General features: G+C 41.9%; 1 long non-coding RNA gene across 1 annotated transcript in view; it reads left to right on the forward strand.

Moving 5' to 3' along the window:
• The window catches only part of LOC102162379, a 37,725-nt gene extending 22,877 nt beyond the window's left edge, over positions 1–14,848 (forward strand). The window contains exons 3-5 of the long non-coding RNA XR_001303087.2: positions 1,883–1,940; positions 11,666–11,874; positions 12,097–14,848. This is a non-coding gene — a long non-coding RNA (uncharacterized LOC102162379). The remainder of the gene's footprint in view (positions 1–1,882; positions 1,941–11,665; positions 11,875–12,096) is intronic.

Here is a 16,688-nt window from a genome sequence, read left to right on the forward strand (position 1 = left end):
AAAATTTGAAACAGAAGGAGTTGCCCCTTTTTTCATGTTTTCCTTTGCTTGATGATATTCTTTTCTCCACCAATGTGGCTTTATGCCATCCCCACTGTTTGTGGCCAACTAAAATCTTAAGTCCATCAAGGTTCACTTCAAATGGCCGATTTTCTGGAAATCTTTCCATAAAACCTCCAAGTTGAGGTGATTTTTCTCTTCCCTAAGTTTGTACATTACTTCTTTTATTCTGCTTGCTATTACAGGCAATGTGACCCCTCTCCTTTAAGAGCAAGTTCTGTTTCTTACTGCACCTGTCTCCTGGAGAACCTGGCTCAGGACCCTGTGCACAGCCCACTCCAGTCCTGATTGAATTATAATGAAATTGTTCGTATTTCTTTTTTTAGGCTTTAGTAAAAGCCTCTTCAAGAATGCAACTGAATTTCATGTTTCCAAAACGACAGATAGCCAATATTTCAATTTTGGAGTCAGCTAACAGGAACACTCCCCCCTGTAAAGGAGCTCTGTAGATAACTGTAGATGGGTGCAGTACAGTGCTGGTAAAGTAGTCCTGGAGAGAAGTTCTCTATCCAGGGAAAAGATACAGTTGACATTTTTTGCCTGGGTCACTCTTGCTTTCTAAAATGAAGCACCAGTCTAGCTCCTGAAAGTTTGTCAGAGCCCCTGAAAGAGTTAGAGTCTAATTAATATGACTTGTTATAAATGCCAGTGAGATGGCTAACAAAAAGTGTTGGCATACAAATTTACACTCCTGAGGTCTAGAGAGAGACCCGTTGCTATCAATCTCTATGCTGTTACCATTACCAAGATATTCAGGAGAATGGATCTTTCCAGTGTTTTATAGTCACCTTAATCAAGCAAAGGGGGAGGAGGCCCAGTGATGAGGTTGCTTCTTGTGTATATAGCTGAGGGCAGCTAAGATTTAACTTACCATCCCTTGCCCAAATTTCCTGCCAAATTGTACTTATGTTCTCAATAAAACCATAAATATCTTCAGCTTCTTTTATTCCTGTAAGCATCTTCATTATCCTGGATTAAACAAGGATAAAAAGTAAAATGAAGGTCTTTGACTTATTATTTTTAACTCTTTTTTTCCATTTCATTATAGGAACACTTAAAAATAGAATTAAACATTAAAATATTTTTAAAAATCCACATTTCTATAATCACAAGATTTTTTGGTCATTTTTTTCCATGTAGAGGATGTATTTAAAACATTGTAATCAAAGTGAAGTAAGTCAGAAAGAGGAAGACAAATACCATATGATATCACTTATATCTAGAATCTAATACATAGCACAAGTGAACATTTCCACAGAAAAGAAACTCGTGGACTTGGAGAACAGACTTGTGGTTGCCAACGGGGAGGGAGGAGGGAGTGGGATAGACTGGTTAATAGATGCAAACTATTGCATTTGGAGTGGATAAACAATGAGAGCCTCCTGTATAGCACAGGAAACTATATCTAGTCACTTGTAATGGAAAATGATGGAGGATAATGTGAGAAAAAGAATGTGTGGATATATATATATATGTATAAAACATTGTAATCATGCTATAGAAGCATTTTTCTATAGTCTTAATTGTGAATATTAATATCCATAATATTATGATACATAAAATTCCAACAAAAGGAAATAATTATAATTTACTTAACTATCTCCTGTATTTGAACTTAAATTTGGTTTAAAAAAAAAGAAGTATATGGGTCACCATGCTGTACAGTAGAAAAAAACTAAAAGGGAAAAACAAAACAAAGAAAAAGAAGTATAGATAACTACTTAAACACTGATTTTCTAAACATTTTACATTTACTCATAGAGTTATTTGCATTTTTAGAGTTAGTTTATCTTTGCTTCTCATGCCCTGTTGTCTCTTCCAGATGCTGTGCCCACCTCCAACTTTCCTGACGTCTCTTGTCAATCCCATGAGGATCTGGGGTAAGCAGATGCAGTGCTTCCTTGACAATCCCAGCCTAGAGTATGAACTCTTAGCCCCCTATCATCCCATGCTCTGGAGTATGAACTCTTAGCCCCCTATCATCCCATGCTCTTGATTTCTCCTGGTTTAGGCTCATCCTGAGCAGAAGCAGCCAACTCCCAGAAAATCAATTCAGTGGGTGCCAGTTTATGAATGACCACTACTCTAAATGGCATGGCGAGCAAGCTTGAAGTCTGTGGTACCTAGCAAACTTTGGAGCTAGACACTTAGAGCTTCAGACCTGGGCCCCTGTCCCAGTGTCCCTGCAGTTTATCACCCCTTGATCATTAGGCAAAAGACCTGACCTCTCTAGTCTCTATATCCTCATCTGTGAAATGGGTCCCAAGACAGAGTTTCGGAGATAGAATGAGTTCATGCATTCAGAGCACCTGATGTGGGACTATGGTGGTGAGGCCTGATAGAAAATCACTAAATGCCGTGTTCCTCTCTGGAGGGTGGTGGGAAGGACCAAACAGTTGGCAAAATGTATGCTATTCTACATCTAAATCCTAGTTTCTCCTCTCTTTTAAAATCCAGCTCCTAAGAAGTCTATTTATTAAAAAGACCAGCCCCCCCCTTTTCTTCTAAATATTCTAAAAATATAAAATCTAACCAAAGTTTTAAAACACACTTTTGTGGTTGTTTTTTCACAAGTGGTAAAGATACTTGGATATGATATCCTCCCAGGAGCATTATTAAAATATCAGAGTAACCTCTATTTTTTTAAATTATTGAACCTTCAAATATACATAAAAGGAGAGGAAATGGTATAATGAACCAACCCCATGTGCTCATCCCTCTGCTTTTATGATTTTAAATATTCTGCCAATGTCATTTTGTCTGTCCCCCTGCAGGGACATTTCACTTTTGTTTTTGCTGGATTATTTTAAAGCAATCCCTGACAGTGTTTCATTTTACTCATAAATACTTCATCGTATATTTCTAACAGTTAAGGAGGTTTTTTCCCTGCATAACCACAATGCTATTATCACATGTAACAAAATTATCAATAATTTCAGGAGCATTTTAAAAATAGGATTCTGGAAAAAAGCAAGCCAAAGCAATGAGTAATATAGAATTTCAAGCACTAGGGTAAGCCGTTTGGAAAGATGCTTTTGGCAAAGTGGGTACTTTCACTCTTGTAAATGACATTACAGAGCCAGATGCCATTTTCTCCTACATATTCAAAATTGGATTTACTTTCTAACCCCAAAATGTATTCTCTAGTTCAGTCCTTAGCATCGGCCTCCATCCAAGAGCTCAAGTTCAAGACCCAGAGTCCTTATAGAGTCTTTTCCCATCCCCTCTCTCTGGCACTCCGTTTTACCAGTTTTGAAGCCCTAAATCTGAGTCGAAAATGGCTCATATTCATCCCCTGCCCTCCATTCTCATCTCTGCTCCTTTTGGGTCCCCATTATCTCTCTCTACCCTAAGGGATGCAAAGATCTTTGTTTGAGTTCCTGTAGAAACAATGTCTAAGACAAAGATTTGAGTATAGATTATATAGTCTAGAGGCAATCCCAAAGACCTCAGAACTGAGTAGGGTCTCAGGAAGTGAAAGAAGCCAATACAGGGTGTGTTATTAAGCACTGCAGGACACTGGAGCTCCATCCTACTGGAAAACACTGGGGTGCATTACAGAACACACCTTAGCATCATCCCAACTGACAGGCAAGGGAACTGCGGTATCTATCCACCTCCTCTCCACCTATCATTGCTTGATGGCTGCTCTCAGGGGCAAGAAGTCCCCAGCATGTCCAGCCTGCACTGTAGACAGGCTGAGCATGCTGCCAGTCAGAATGCAGAGGGCACAGACCTTCAGTGGATAGTGTGAATATGGAGGGGACGGGGCATACAGGCTCTCACTACATCCCCTCCCTTCTTCCTCTCTCCCCACACAGAGGCCAAAGATAACTTTCCAAAAATACAAATCTGATTCTGGTACTTCCCTATTCAATAGAAAGGGCATATGGATGATGCTAAAGAGCAGCCTTGCTTACTTCTCCTGAGTGGAACTGAACCATATGATCCTGGGCACCTGTGGATTACTTTCTGCAAGTGGACAAAGTTTGGATTGGGCTTGAAGTCCAGTTGTGTATTCAGTGGAGAGAGAGCTTTATTCATATGTTTGTTATTAAAACGTTGTTTATTTACAGAATAGGTTGGGAGCGGAAGGAAAAAATGATTGCTTCTGGCGCAGCCCTTTTACCTCTCAATAGTTTTCCATAATCCTTCCCAGGCAGTGGAGCGCCTTTCTCCACTGATGCCACTGCACCAAAGCTATGTGGCAATACTTTGTTCTTCTTTATACAGTCACATTATCTGGGAATCGCAATGTGATTTACAAGCTTACATAACTTCTCCAATGAGTCAGCATGCTCATCAGGAAGGCAGCATGGTGGGGGAAAGAACACAGCATTTGGTGCCAGTTAGAACAAGTTCAATTCCTGCATCTGCCACTTCCTAACTGTATGTTAGACAAATTATCCTACCTCTATAAGTCTCAGTTTCTTCCTCTAATTAAATGGGGATCAGAATACCTATCTAGGAAGGTTCTTATAAGGACTAAATGAGGTGAAGAACATGCAGTGTGATGCATAACAGGTCCTGAATCAGTGTTCACCATCCCCATCCTACATCTTGATTTTACACATCTGGCAGCAAGTTCTTAAATCTTACCAACCTGCAGTGAGTGAAAAATGCCGATTTATTTTTGTCTGCTTTTAGCACTAGTGGGTTTTAAGTCCAAATCAGTTCTTTGTAAAGGAAAATTGCTCTTGTTCCACTCTGGGCAAAGCAGCCACATTGTGTGTGAAATAAATCTGTGCCAGAAACGGCTGGGGTGCTCCAGGAAGGACTGAGAGGGCCCTGCCTGGCTCAGCCCCAACTGCAGTGGCAGCCAAAGAACACTGGCTTTCAGAGGCGACTTTGTGAGCACAGAGTGAGACAGACAGCCAGAGAAACAGAATGTGCAGGAGAGAATGTGAGATCCCATCTGCCTAGCTGCACACCGCAGTGGGGAGCAGTTAGGAATAGCGTTGCAGGATGCCTTTCACTAGAAGTGGCAGCATACAAATGAGGGTGCTGCTGTGCTTGCCGGGGCTGGAGACGATTCTGGAACTATTTTTCCAAAGTGGTTGGAACAAACGCCTGCACATTAAAATAAATAAGTACATACATACATATATACATACATACATACATGCATAAAATCCCTGGTCAGCAAATGAGCACTGCCGCAAACATTCTTCCCAGCTGGTCGCAATGCTATTAGGGCAGGAATACCAGACAAGCTCATGTCCACGATCTTTATAGCCAGCATAATACATAGTTAGCAGTCAGCTAAGGAAAGCAGAAAAAGTATTCAATGAAGGAGTGATCGGTAAATGTAATGTATCCATAAAAGCAAAGAGACCTCTAAAAAGAAAAATCAGGAGCCAATCTTTGAACATAGGAACGATAGAACGTTAAAACAAGAAAGGTCTTTCAGATCCTCAAGCTGTTCTGGTGATATTTAAATGCTAAAAATTTAGCAGAACCTTTCCTTCAAATAAAACCTTATGCAGACTCTCCCCCGAAAGGCAAATAAAAGGGATGCTTCTGTGAGTAGGGGAGGGGAGGAGGACAAGAGGGCAGTCTGGTTCTGGAGCTGCAGCCTGTGAGCCTCACTTTAGATCTCCCGGTGTGGCCCAGAAATATGTCTTAGAAATCCTGAGGCCCCTAACCCCAGTGTGAAAATCTAGTCTAGTCCACCCCTCATATTGTACAGATGAGGAATTTAGGCTCAAAGCTGGGAAGTGATTAGTCTAAGGTCACTCAGCAGAGTTGAGACTAGAGCCCAAATCGGTTGATTTTAAGTTCCTTGGAAGTTCCCTGGTGGCACAGGGGATTAAGGATCTGACGTTATCACTGCTGTGGCTCTTGGGTCACAGCCGTGGCAAGGGTTCAGTTTTCCTGACTGGGAACTTCTGCATGCTGCAAGTGCAGCACCTCCCTCCAAAAAAAAAAAAAAAAAAAAAAAAAAAAACCTAAGTTCCTTCTCTCTCCTAAAAATCATCTCACCCCTTTTTAAAGTGTCTTTAAAGATAAAGTTACCTCTTGAAATAGCTTATTAAAGTAAATGAGAAAGCCAGAGGCATCCAAGTATAAAATACTGGATTTGGAAAGGATCCCATTCTATCTTCTTGTTTGCTGGACCTAAGTGCAATTTCTTATTACATTTATTTTTAGACTTTTAGTATGGCAGTCACACAATCCAAGGAGAACTGCTAAATTAATGGTCTCTTAAGACAGGATAAATCTAACCAGTGTGTGCCTTCTAAAAAACAACTTTACAACAGCTTAGTATTTTTAAATTTTTTAAAAAATATATTGGCACAGTAAGAAAGGAATCTGAAGTGCATGGCAGATGGAGATGGCCAAACCAATGCTCTCACATAGCAGAGCATAAAGCATGACAGACTCCTGATCTGCTTCCTCTTGTGAGACCTTAGACAAGTCACAACCTCTCTCACCTCAGTTTTTTTAATCTACAAATGATTAAGTCATCGAAGTCACTAAAAGTCAATATTCAACAGTGGTTAACAAATCCGACTAGGAACCATGAGGTTGCAGGTTCGATCCCTGCCCTTGCTCAGTGGGTTAAGGATCCGGCATTGCCGTGAGCTGTGATGTGGGTCGCAGACGCGGCTTGGATCCCGTGTTGCTGTGGCTCTGGCATAGGCCCGTGGTTACAGCTCTGATTCAACCCGTAGCCTGGGAACCTCCATATGCAGCAGGAGTGGCTAAGAAAAGGCAAAAAGACAAAAAAAAAAAAAAAGACCTGAGGCTATAAAATTTCTAGGAGCAAAAGAAATATGTTGTAACTTCCTTTATATCGATCTTAGTGATTTTTTTTTTTAAGATCTGACTCCAAAGGCAAGGGAAACAAAAGCAAAACTAAACAAATGGGTCTACATCAAACTAAAAAGCTTCTGCATGGGAAAGGAAAGCATCAGCAAAATGAAAAGGCAACCTACTGAATGGGAGATATTTGCAAATCAAATCATATATCTGATAAGGGGTTAATATCCAAAATGTGTAAAGAACTCACACAACTCAACAAGAAACAACCCAATTAAAAAATGGGCAGAAGATATGAATAGACATGTTTCCAAAGAAGACATACAGATGGCCAATAGGCACATGAAAAGATGCTCAATGTCACTAATCACCAGGTAAATGCAAATCAAAACCACAAAGAGATATCACCTCACACCTGTTGGAATGGCTGTTATTAAAAAAAAAAAAAAAAAAAAGCTAAGTGTTGGAGAGGATGTGGAGAAAAGGAAACCCTTGCCCATTGTTGATGGAATGATAAATTGGTGCAGCCACAATGGAAAATAGTATAGATCAACTATAATTTTTTTTCTGTCTCTTGTCTTTTTGAGGGCCACACCCACGGCACATGGAGGTTCCCAGGCTAGGGGTCCAATCAAGCTTCAGCCACCGGCCTACGCCAGAGCCGCAGCAATGCCAGATCCGAACAGCGCCTGAGAGCCACACCACAGCCCATGGCAACACCGGATCCCAACCCACTGATCAAGGCCAGGGACCGAAACTGCAACCCCATGGGTTCCTAGTCAGATTCGTTTCCACTGCACCATGACAGGAACTCCATTTTTTTTTTTTTTTTTTTTTTTTGTCTTTTTAGGGCTGCACCCATGGCATACGGAAGTTCCCAGACTAGGGGTCGAATCAGAGCTGTCTGCAGCTGCCAGCCTATGCCACAGCCACAGCAATGTCAGATCTAAGCCGCATCTGCAACCTACACCACATCTCACGGCAGTGCTGGACCCTTAACCTACTGAGTGAGGCCAGGGATAGAACCTGCGTCATCATGGATGCTAGTCAGATTCGTTTCTGCCGAGCCATGATGAGAACTCCAACTATAATTTTTAAAAAAATTTTTTTCTGAGAAAACAGCATGGAAAGTCCTCAAAAAATTCAGAATAGAACTACCATATGATCTGGCTATTTTTCTACTTCTGGGAATTTATCTTAAGACAATGAAAACACTATTTTGAAAGATGTGTGCACCCCTATGTTAACCGCAGCATTATTTACAGTAGCCAAGATATGAGAACAACCTAAGTTGTTTCTGCTCTTCAGAAAGACGTTGTATCTGAGAATTTTGAGTAGAATAATTTAGCCAACTCTGTCATATATATAACATACACGTACACTGTGGAATACTCTGCAGCCATTAAAGGGAGGACATTTTACCATTTGCAGCAATATGGATGGACTTATAAAGGTATTATGCTAAGTGAAATAAGTCAGATAAAGACAAATACCATATGATTTGACTTACATGTGGAATCTGAAAATCAATACAAACAAACAAAACAAAATAAAACTTCATAGATACAGAGAACGGACTGGTGGTTACCAGAGGGGAAGAAGGTCATGGGGGGGGAGGTGAAATGGCTGGAGGGGATCATTTGTACGATGATGGATGCTAACTAAACTTACAGTAATGATCACCTTGTAGTGTTTACAAATAGTGATTTTGATGTATACCTAAAATTTATTTAATATTATGTACCAATTTTACCTCAATTAAAAAAAGAAAAAAAATGTCATTTTTAAAAATTGTAGGCAATATATATCATGTCTTAAAGCAACAGCAGTAGCTTTTAATTCTTTTGGACCATGGCCCACATTAAAAGAAAATGTTTTAAATTGTGCATCAAAATACATAAATCAACACACATATATGATATGTAAAAATATTTCACAAAATAATACCTTATGATTATTACTTGTGATGCTCTCTGGTGTTTCTCATCTAACCTCCCAACAACTCCATGAGGATAGCATTCTTAGCCCTGCTTTGCTGAGGAGGAAAGTGAAGCTTAGTGAGGTTATTATTAGCACCACTCTCTAACCAACTGAGCTAACCCACCAAGCCTAAAGAGGTTAAAGACTTTTCCCACATCAGTAAGTGGCCAAGTTGGTTCCTAACAAAGATCTCTCTGATGCCAACCCGCATATTCCCAACTATAACACATACCATTTCCTAATGGACTTGCTTTGGGGTTTTCATTCAAAGCACTGACCCGTTTGGTCTCACTTTAAGTTAGAAATGTTCAATTAAAGGTGGTAGTAGCATGTGGTAGCAAATAATAAATGTTTACCAGTGGGTGTACATAAGGGAAAAATAAGTCATGATTTTTTAAAATGCAATATCCTAGGCATTTTGTTTGTGTTACTCAACCTAATCCTTCCTACAACTTTCAAATTAGTATCATTTTTTTTTCCCCATCTTACAGATTTGGATGCAGAGATGTTTAGCAACTTTTTTAAGATAAGTATTTCATGTAGCTGTTGGACTGTAAGCTCCCTGAGGATAGAGACTAATTTTCACCTTCCTGCTTCTATCTTCAGTGCCTAACAGTGTATAGTACCTAGTAGGAGATGAATACACATTTCCTAGAGGAATAAAAAAAGGAAATGGCCAAATGTTAAATCCTGATCTGCCCAACTCCCAAATCTAATTCTTTCTACTTCTGAACTCATAATTTATTAAAAACAATTGGTATTTGGGCCATGGTTTTTAATCCCTTATTTACTGAATAACTGGAAGCGTTATGAGCTCTGTTCCAATGTCTGTTTGAAGTTCTAGGTACATAATTAGTTACCGAGTTCCCGTCTCTTGGCCAAATCTATAATTAAGCAAGTTTCACAAGACATAGTTAGACACAGTCCCTGGTTCCCTAAAATGCGTTAACATTCACCCAGAGGACCAGACTTGGAGAAAAACATAGGACTGGAAAATATTTACTATACTCCAGTATCATTGCTCTCCCTTGTCACCATAAGCAATTACAGAACCGGAAAGTGCTTTTTTTTTTTTTTTTAATCTAAACATAAATCTTAACAGACATACATTCTCATAGAGTTTCTTCACAGTGCATTTTAGGAATGAAACAATTTTTGATTCGTTAGCACACAATGATGTTAACATATTACAGTTTCTGTCCAGGAATTGGATAAAGGCAAGAAGTGAAAGACACATCAAGCACGCTGTTCTAGAAGGACACGTGCAGGTGTGCCTGGGAACTTGGCCTGAGTAATGCTTTAAGGCTCAACAAGGCAGGCCCAGTGATCTGTGAATCATCTTTATCTTCTGATAAAGAATGGGCGAATAAAGTCATTTCTCCTTGCCTTTCTCACTCACTCATGTGTTGACCAAAGTTATACTGGCCATGGCTCCAGTCATCCCAGGGCACTTCATAGGGCCTTTTCAGTTGTGTGCTCATCTATGTCGTCATTCCTCCACTTCTTCCAAGTATTTACTAAGAGCTCTCATAGCTCTTAGGGGGCTTGGGAGGAACACAGCACAAGCTTCTAGGCTCTGTGGGCGTTATTGACAATACACCTGGAACTCAGGTGTGACTGTGAGGCCCCTGGCAGCTGAGCTGACGACTTAACTATTATCACCTTCCTTCCTCACCAGCTCCTGAGATCCCTAAAAGTCTTTCTTGTTACTGTGACCTGAGGAGTGTGATTCTCCCTTATGTCCCTCTGCGCGGGGGTCACTGTGACATCAACACAAAGGTGGCTCTCTTGCCTTGACTGAAATTGCACCCATGTTACCATGACTGCATGATTAGAGAGGTGTCAACCCTTTACACATTACTTAGTTGAAGAAGGTGCAGGAGCTGTTCAGCTATGTGGATGATTCTTCTTGCTTCCTTTAGTGAGTTTGGCTACCTCTGTTTCCATTGTGCACTAAATCTACTGATATCATTCAAAATATTTTTTAGCTTCGGGGTAGGACTGGCTCTCCCAGAGTCAAATATTTTCTTTATATTCTCCTTATTTCCTGCTTTGAGTTTCCCTCTATTACATCTGCTCTGGTCAAAATCTTTTTTTTTTTTCTTTTTTGTCTGCCCCACAGCATATGGAGCTCCTGGGCCAGGGATCATATCTGAGCCACAGTTGCAAGCTATGCCACAGCTGTAGCAACACCAGATCCTTAACCCACTGGGCCGAGCTTGGGGCCCAGCACTCCAGAGATGCCACCAATCCCACTGTACCACAGCAGGAACTCCAAAACATTTTTTTTAAAATAGCAGTTTTATTGAGATATAATTCACCTTTGAAAGTGTAAAGTTCATTGTTTTTTTAGTTTATTTGCAGAGTCATACATCACTACTCTCTATTTTCCTTATATTTTTATCACCCCCAAAAGAAATACATACTCGTTAATAGTCATTCTCGAGTCCTCCTTTTCCCCAGACCCTGGCAACCACTAATCCATTTTCTGTTCCATGAATTTGCCTATTTTGGACATTTCATACGAATGGAGCCACACAATATGTGGTCCTTTGTGACTGGCTTCTCTCAATTAGATTCCAGGTTTATCCACGTTGTAACAGGTATCAGTACCTCACTCCTTTTTGACTGGCTAATTGATTGTAGGGATAAACCACATTTTGCTTATTCATTCACCAGTCAGTGGACACTTGGGTTGCCTCTAATTTTGGGCTCTGATGAATAATGAACATTCCTACACAAGTTTTTGTGTGGACATATGTTTTCAATTCTCTGGGATATGTATCTAGAAGTGGCGTTGCTAGGCTGGCTCAGATCTTAAAGAAACATTTTAATGGTCTTCATTCTTATCTCTGTTTCCCAGGGAACAGGTTTCTCTATGGTCATTAAACAAAAGGGAATGACCAGCCGCAGGAACTTCACCAAGTACTGGATACCACACCTGCTTTTCCAAGTCAGATACAACCATCTCCATTCTAAACAGTCTACATCTTTGAAGGACTGTGGCAGACCCAGGCTGGGGATTAGTCACTGGGGTGACTCACAAACAGCAGCTTGCAGCGCCCAGAGGAGGTATGCAAAACTAGCCTTTTCTGCCTAGGCTTTAATCTTAGAAGCAAAGCAACATCGACAGTTATGTCATTCCCTGCTTAGAACTGATTTCCTGGAATCTAGTCTCTCGTGTCATGTCAAGAATCTTAGATTATGATCTCTGGGCTATGCGTAGCATGAAATAAACAGTTTACAACCTTGGAATCCTAAATTGCCCTTTCTCCCCTGTTGTCCACTCTGCAGGCTCCCATTTACAACTGAAGTCTGCCCTCTACTGGTCACAAGCAGCCCAAACCCACACCACAAAGCCACTGAAGAGTTTGCTTCTAAAATCGTTTCTTCTCCAGGAACATTTTGGAAATTGCTACAATTTATTTAGCTAGAGAAATACAAAGAAATGACATCTTCTGAAAAGTGTTCCTCTTTAATTTTTTACTTTTTGATGTTTTTAGGCTTTTTCCTTTTATTTGACAATAGCAGAACTGGATCAGTTTCAGTTATATAGAAATATAACTTTCATTTGTGATAAATAACCATTATTATTATCACACTGCCCAGGCACTTCTGCTCCTATTGACTCATGAGTCACTAAAATGCTTTCGCATGGTAGAAATGGACAAGGGCTGTTCAAGATAGAAGGTACTACAATGTATGGGCTGTCAACCGTCCAGTAGTTTTCCAGTGGTAGTTTGTAGACTGAGTGTGAGTAAAGAAAGACCCAGAGATAGACTCTCCTCAAGCTCTGTAGGGTATCCATTTGCCCTGTTCAAAGGCTATGTGGCATCAGGCATCTGGGGATCCCAAGCAGACATGACAATCCTTTCTTTCTCTTGCTTCCACAAGGAGGGCACTCTGGCCCAGGAAGCAAATGCAGGAGAACATGAAAGGTGAGTGAGAAGGAAGCCAGAGCCTGGGGAGACCACAAGATAGTGTGAGCAAAAGGCTGAACCCATGATGAAAGGAAAAAGCTAGGGGAGGGAAGGTGGGTAAGAGAAAGAAACAGTGGACAAGGGCAGAACAGAGGACTAAAGAAGTGGCTCCATTTTTCCAAGGGCCATTGCTACTTTCTGCAATGCAGGTCACTGTAAGAATCTATTTAGTTTTTAGTTAACAAAAGAAGGGAATCCTTTCTGATGTTCCAGAGTCCTTGACAAGAGATGGTTCGGGTTTTTAGGGGAACAAGGACTCCTTTCTGTGAGCATACATCCTAGCCAGAGGTCTGGAAATCTGCCCCCTCCCTCAAGGTGATCCTCAAATACAGCCAGAGTGGGGGGCCCACTGCCCACCCCAGGGTCACCCTCCCCCAAAGGGTCTGCCTACCCCTGTCAGTCTGCTCCTCAGGGCTGCAGAAGCCTAGGATCAGGGTGGAACAGAGATCCCTGTGTCCTGATCTTGCTCTTCCCCTCCATTTCCCTCTTGCCTCCTCCCTCACCTCTGTCCCTGGTCCTCTGGACTCAAGTTCTCTCCTCCCACGTTGCCCCTCTCTGGACTTTGTGACTCAAAAACTCAAGCACTTTAGGAAAAACAGCGCTCAGTGTATTCTTAGGCGTGGGTGCTGCTGCCCCTTTAAAATCCACCATCGACAGAGTGTGGGGGTTGGGGGGAAGCGGGGAGGAAGAAAGAGAGGCAGGTCTTCTGTCTTTCTTCCCGAGATAAAGGTTATTCTTAGCAGTAAGATCGGCTTGGCATTTGGGGAGATTTGTGTTTCTCTCCTTCCCGTCCCAGGAGTTTTGCACAATGCAATTCCTCTTCTTTGTGCGGGGAAGAAGATGAACAGGGAGAAAGAGAAGGGAAAAAAGAAGGGCGCGCCATCACTGTTGCCCTCGTAGGCATTTCCCAGGACTTACTTTGGAAAGCTGGTCTAGTTGGTCAGAACTGGGCAGGAAAGTGCCCTCACTCCATCCCCAGAAGGTCAGTTTAATTCTAACGGACACTTGAAGTGAGAAGACTAAAGGCCAAATAAACTCCCTAAAGGCCTTTCCACAGCACTTTGTATGTCGCACATGTTCAGCTAGCGTTTGCTCAGCCAGTCTCCCGCTTGCACTCTTATTTGGGCTGGGTCTCCCAGGACAGACTTCGGAGAACTAGGAACTTGAGAAAATAAAAAAAAATAAAAAATAAAATAAAAAAGGAAAACGGTGGGCCAATCTCGAAGAAGACTTACGTAATCTGATCCCACTCTGGAACCAGACGGTGAGATTCTGCAGAGCCGCCAGCAGGGGGAGCTCAGGCAGTGTGTCAGAACGTCGGCACCGAAGTTGCCAGGAGCCAAAACCTCCGGATAAACAAAACAATGAATCTTTGTGGTTTCTCTTAGGTTCTTAATCCTGGGAGGCTCAATCCAGGACGGCCTGATTTTCGTCCTAGGGGAGCCAGCTAGCTTCTCCCAGAACACTAGCTGGGTCTTGGATGTCTTAATAGGTCTCTCTCTCTGTTCTTCCCTCCTCAATTGCTTTCTGTCTTCCTCTATTTTTCATCTATTTTCTCAAACTGTCTATGTATCTCTTTATGTGTATCTCCTTCTGTAATTCCCCTTTCTCTGAATCTGTGTTTCTGTCAGTGTTTCTTTCTTGTTATTTCTCTGTATGGTCCTTGGCTCACTAGCAAATGTTAATGTAAATGGGGATGAACCCACTGCAGACTGAGCTCTGAAAGATTTCAAGATCTGGCAAAAACTAACACTTAAAATAAAATGTAGAATAATTATTCTACACGGGTTCACCACTTAGCTATTGGGTCATGTCGTCTTGTTATATTTCTCCTGTCTCTGTCCTCCTAGCCTGCTGCCCTTGCATCCTGCAGTACTGCCTTGAGCATTGGTTGCTGCCAAGCTGCTGCCCACCTCCCCCTCCCATTGATCTCCAGGGGTCAATGGGACCAGCCCAACAATGTTTTTCAGGTCTTTTAGAGAAAATGCCCATACCAGAATAACTGTACCTCTAGTGACATGGTTTTCCACTTCTTAATTAAGACCCAGCCCAGAACACACTGGAACCCTTGGGACGGGGATTGAGGAGCTCCGGGTGAAAAACTGGTGAGGGACTCAGCATTGCACTCTACCTAAAACCTCTTGCCCTCCAGCATTCAGGTGTTCCACCTGGATCTGGTCTACTCTGCCAGAGTATCTTCACTCACAGTGACATTCTCTCTGGAATCTTCCTCATTGTCTGTCTCTCCAGACTGACACTTGGGGACATCTGGCTTATTATAGATTCCATATATATCTGACCCCTATAGGGGAAAGAGTTTAAATGCTTTTCCTGGACTTTTGAGCCCTGGGAATCAAATGTAACCGAATGTGTTTTAAGGTTCCAGAACATCCCATGACAGTCAAGATGCACCCCTATCTTCATACAAAAGGATGCTTTGTCTGCAGCCCACAGAGGCCAAATGAGGGCCCCGAATATGTACGGCACACAGATGGCTCCCCCAGGCAATGCTGCTCAGCAGGCACTGGCTCAGTTCCAGCCCCAAATACTGTGACTATGATCGTGGTGGTGGTGATGATGTTAGCACTTTGCAGCACTGGGTTTTTCTGCAGCAGTTTCATTTTTATTCCTTTTCAGAGACAGCCTCCTCATTTCTGCATTTCATGCTTGCATCCTCATTTCTGCATTTCATGCTTGCATCCTCATTAAGATGAGTCTTCCAGGACCCATCCTATGTCCAAGTCTATCCTGATCTATTCAAGTCTTCATTATTTTTCAGGTCTTAATTATGTATGTCCCTGAGAGGCAGATTCTAATATTAGCTCTGGTAGGATAGGAGTTCCCTGGTGGTGCAGCAGGTTAAGGATCTGGTGTTGTCACTGCTGTGGCTCAGGCCATTACTGTGGCACGGGTTCATTCCCTGGCCCAGGATCTTCTGCACACCACAGGTGCAGCCAAAAAAAAAAAAAGAAAGAAAAGAAAGAAAAGAAAAATCTGGTAGGACATGTGACTCTTTAGTTCTGGCGCTTTAACTTTCTTTAAGTTTCGTGGAGCCCAGGAAGTTAGTGGTGGTACGATCTGATCATACCTTTTATTGACCTGCTAAGTTCTTAGTAACCATTATCGTTTCCCAGTTTCAGAATGTGTTTGGACCAAGTTTAAGGCCAGAGTAAGGAGTAGGGGGCAATCAGGCAATACGATCCAACATTTAAAGGTACTAACCAGTTATTCACTCATCCTGGGCCCTGACCACAGAGAGAGGCTGAACAAGACATAGACCCTGTCCGCAGGGAGTAGATTCTTCAACTGGACTGACTACTGTGTCTCTGAAAAGGAATACAAATGAAACTGCCGCAGAAAAACCCAGTGCTGCAAAGCGCTAACATCATCAGGCAGGTTGCCTCTGCAGTGCAATCCATAATCTCTGTGACTTCCAGAATCAAAAGAGTTGTTATATGACTTTCTAAATTAAGCTTTTGCATTACTTTGGAAACTTACAAAGCTTCCCACAGACACTGTTCCCAAATTAAACACTTTGTGCTTGTGCAGCTGTTCAAACGTTGGTGAACTGAAGATGGAAATGTTCTTAGGAAGGGGAGAGAGGTGGATGCCTAGAAAAGAGAGGGGAGCACTGGGGGGGTGTTTTTTTTGTTTTTCGGGTTTTTTTTTTATTTGGATGTGGGGTGGGTGGGATTGAAGAGCTGGGGGTCAGGTAGCAGAGATTATAGAACAGTTGAAGAAGATTATAATCAAGTTAGTGCATAAAATGTTTTTTAAATTATTAGGTCTAGATAAGTGTAGGTTAAGGGGGTACATTATGATCAAGAATTTTGGAGTTCCCGTCGTGGCGCAGTGGTTAACGAATCCGACTAGGAACCATGAGGTTGCGGGTTCGGTCCCTGCCCT

Source organism: Sus scrofa, chromosome 13, assembly GCF_000003025.6.
Source record: "Sus scrofa isolate TJ Tabasco breed Duroc chromosome 13, Sscrofa11.1, whole genome shotgun sequence".
NCBI lineage: Eukaryota > Metazoa > Chordata > Mammalia > Artiodactyla > Suidae > Sus > Sus scrofa.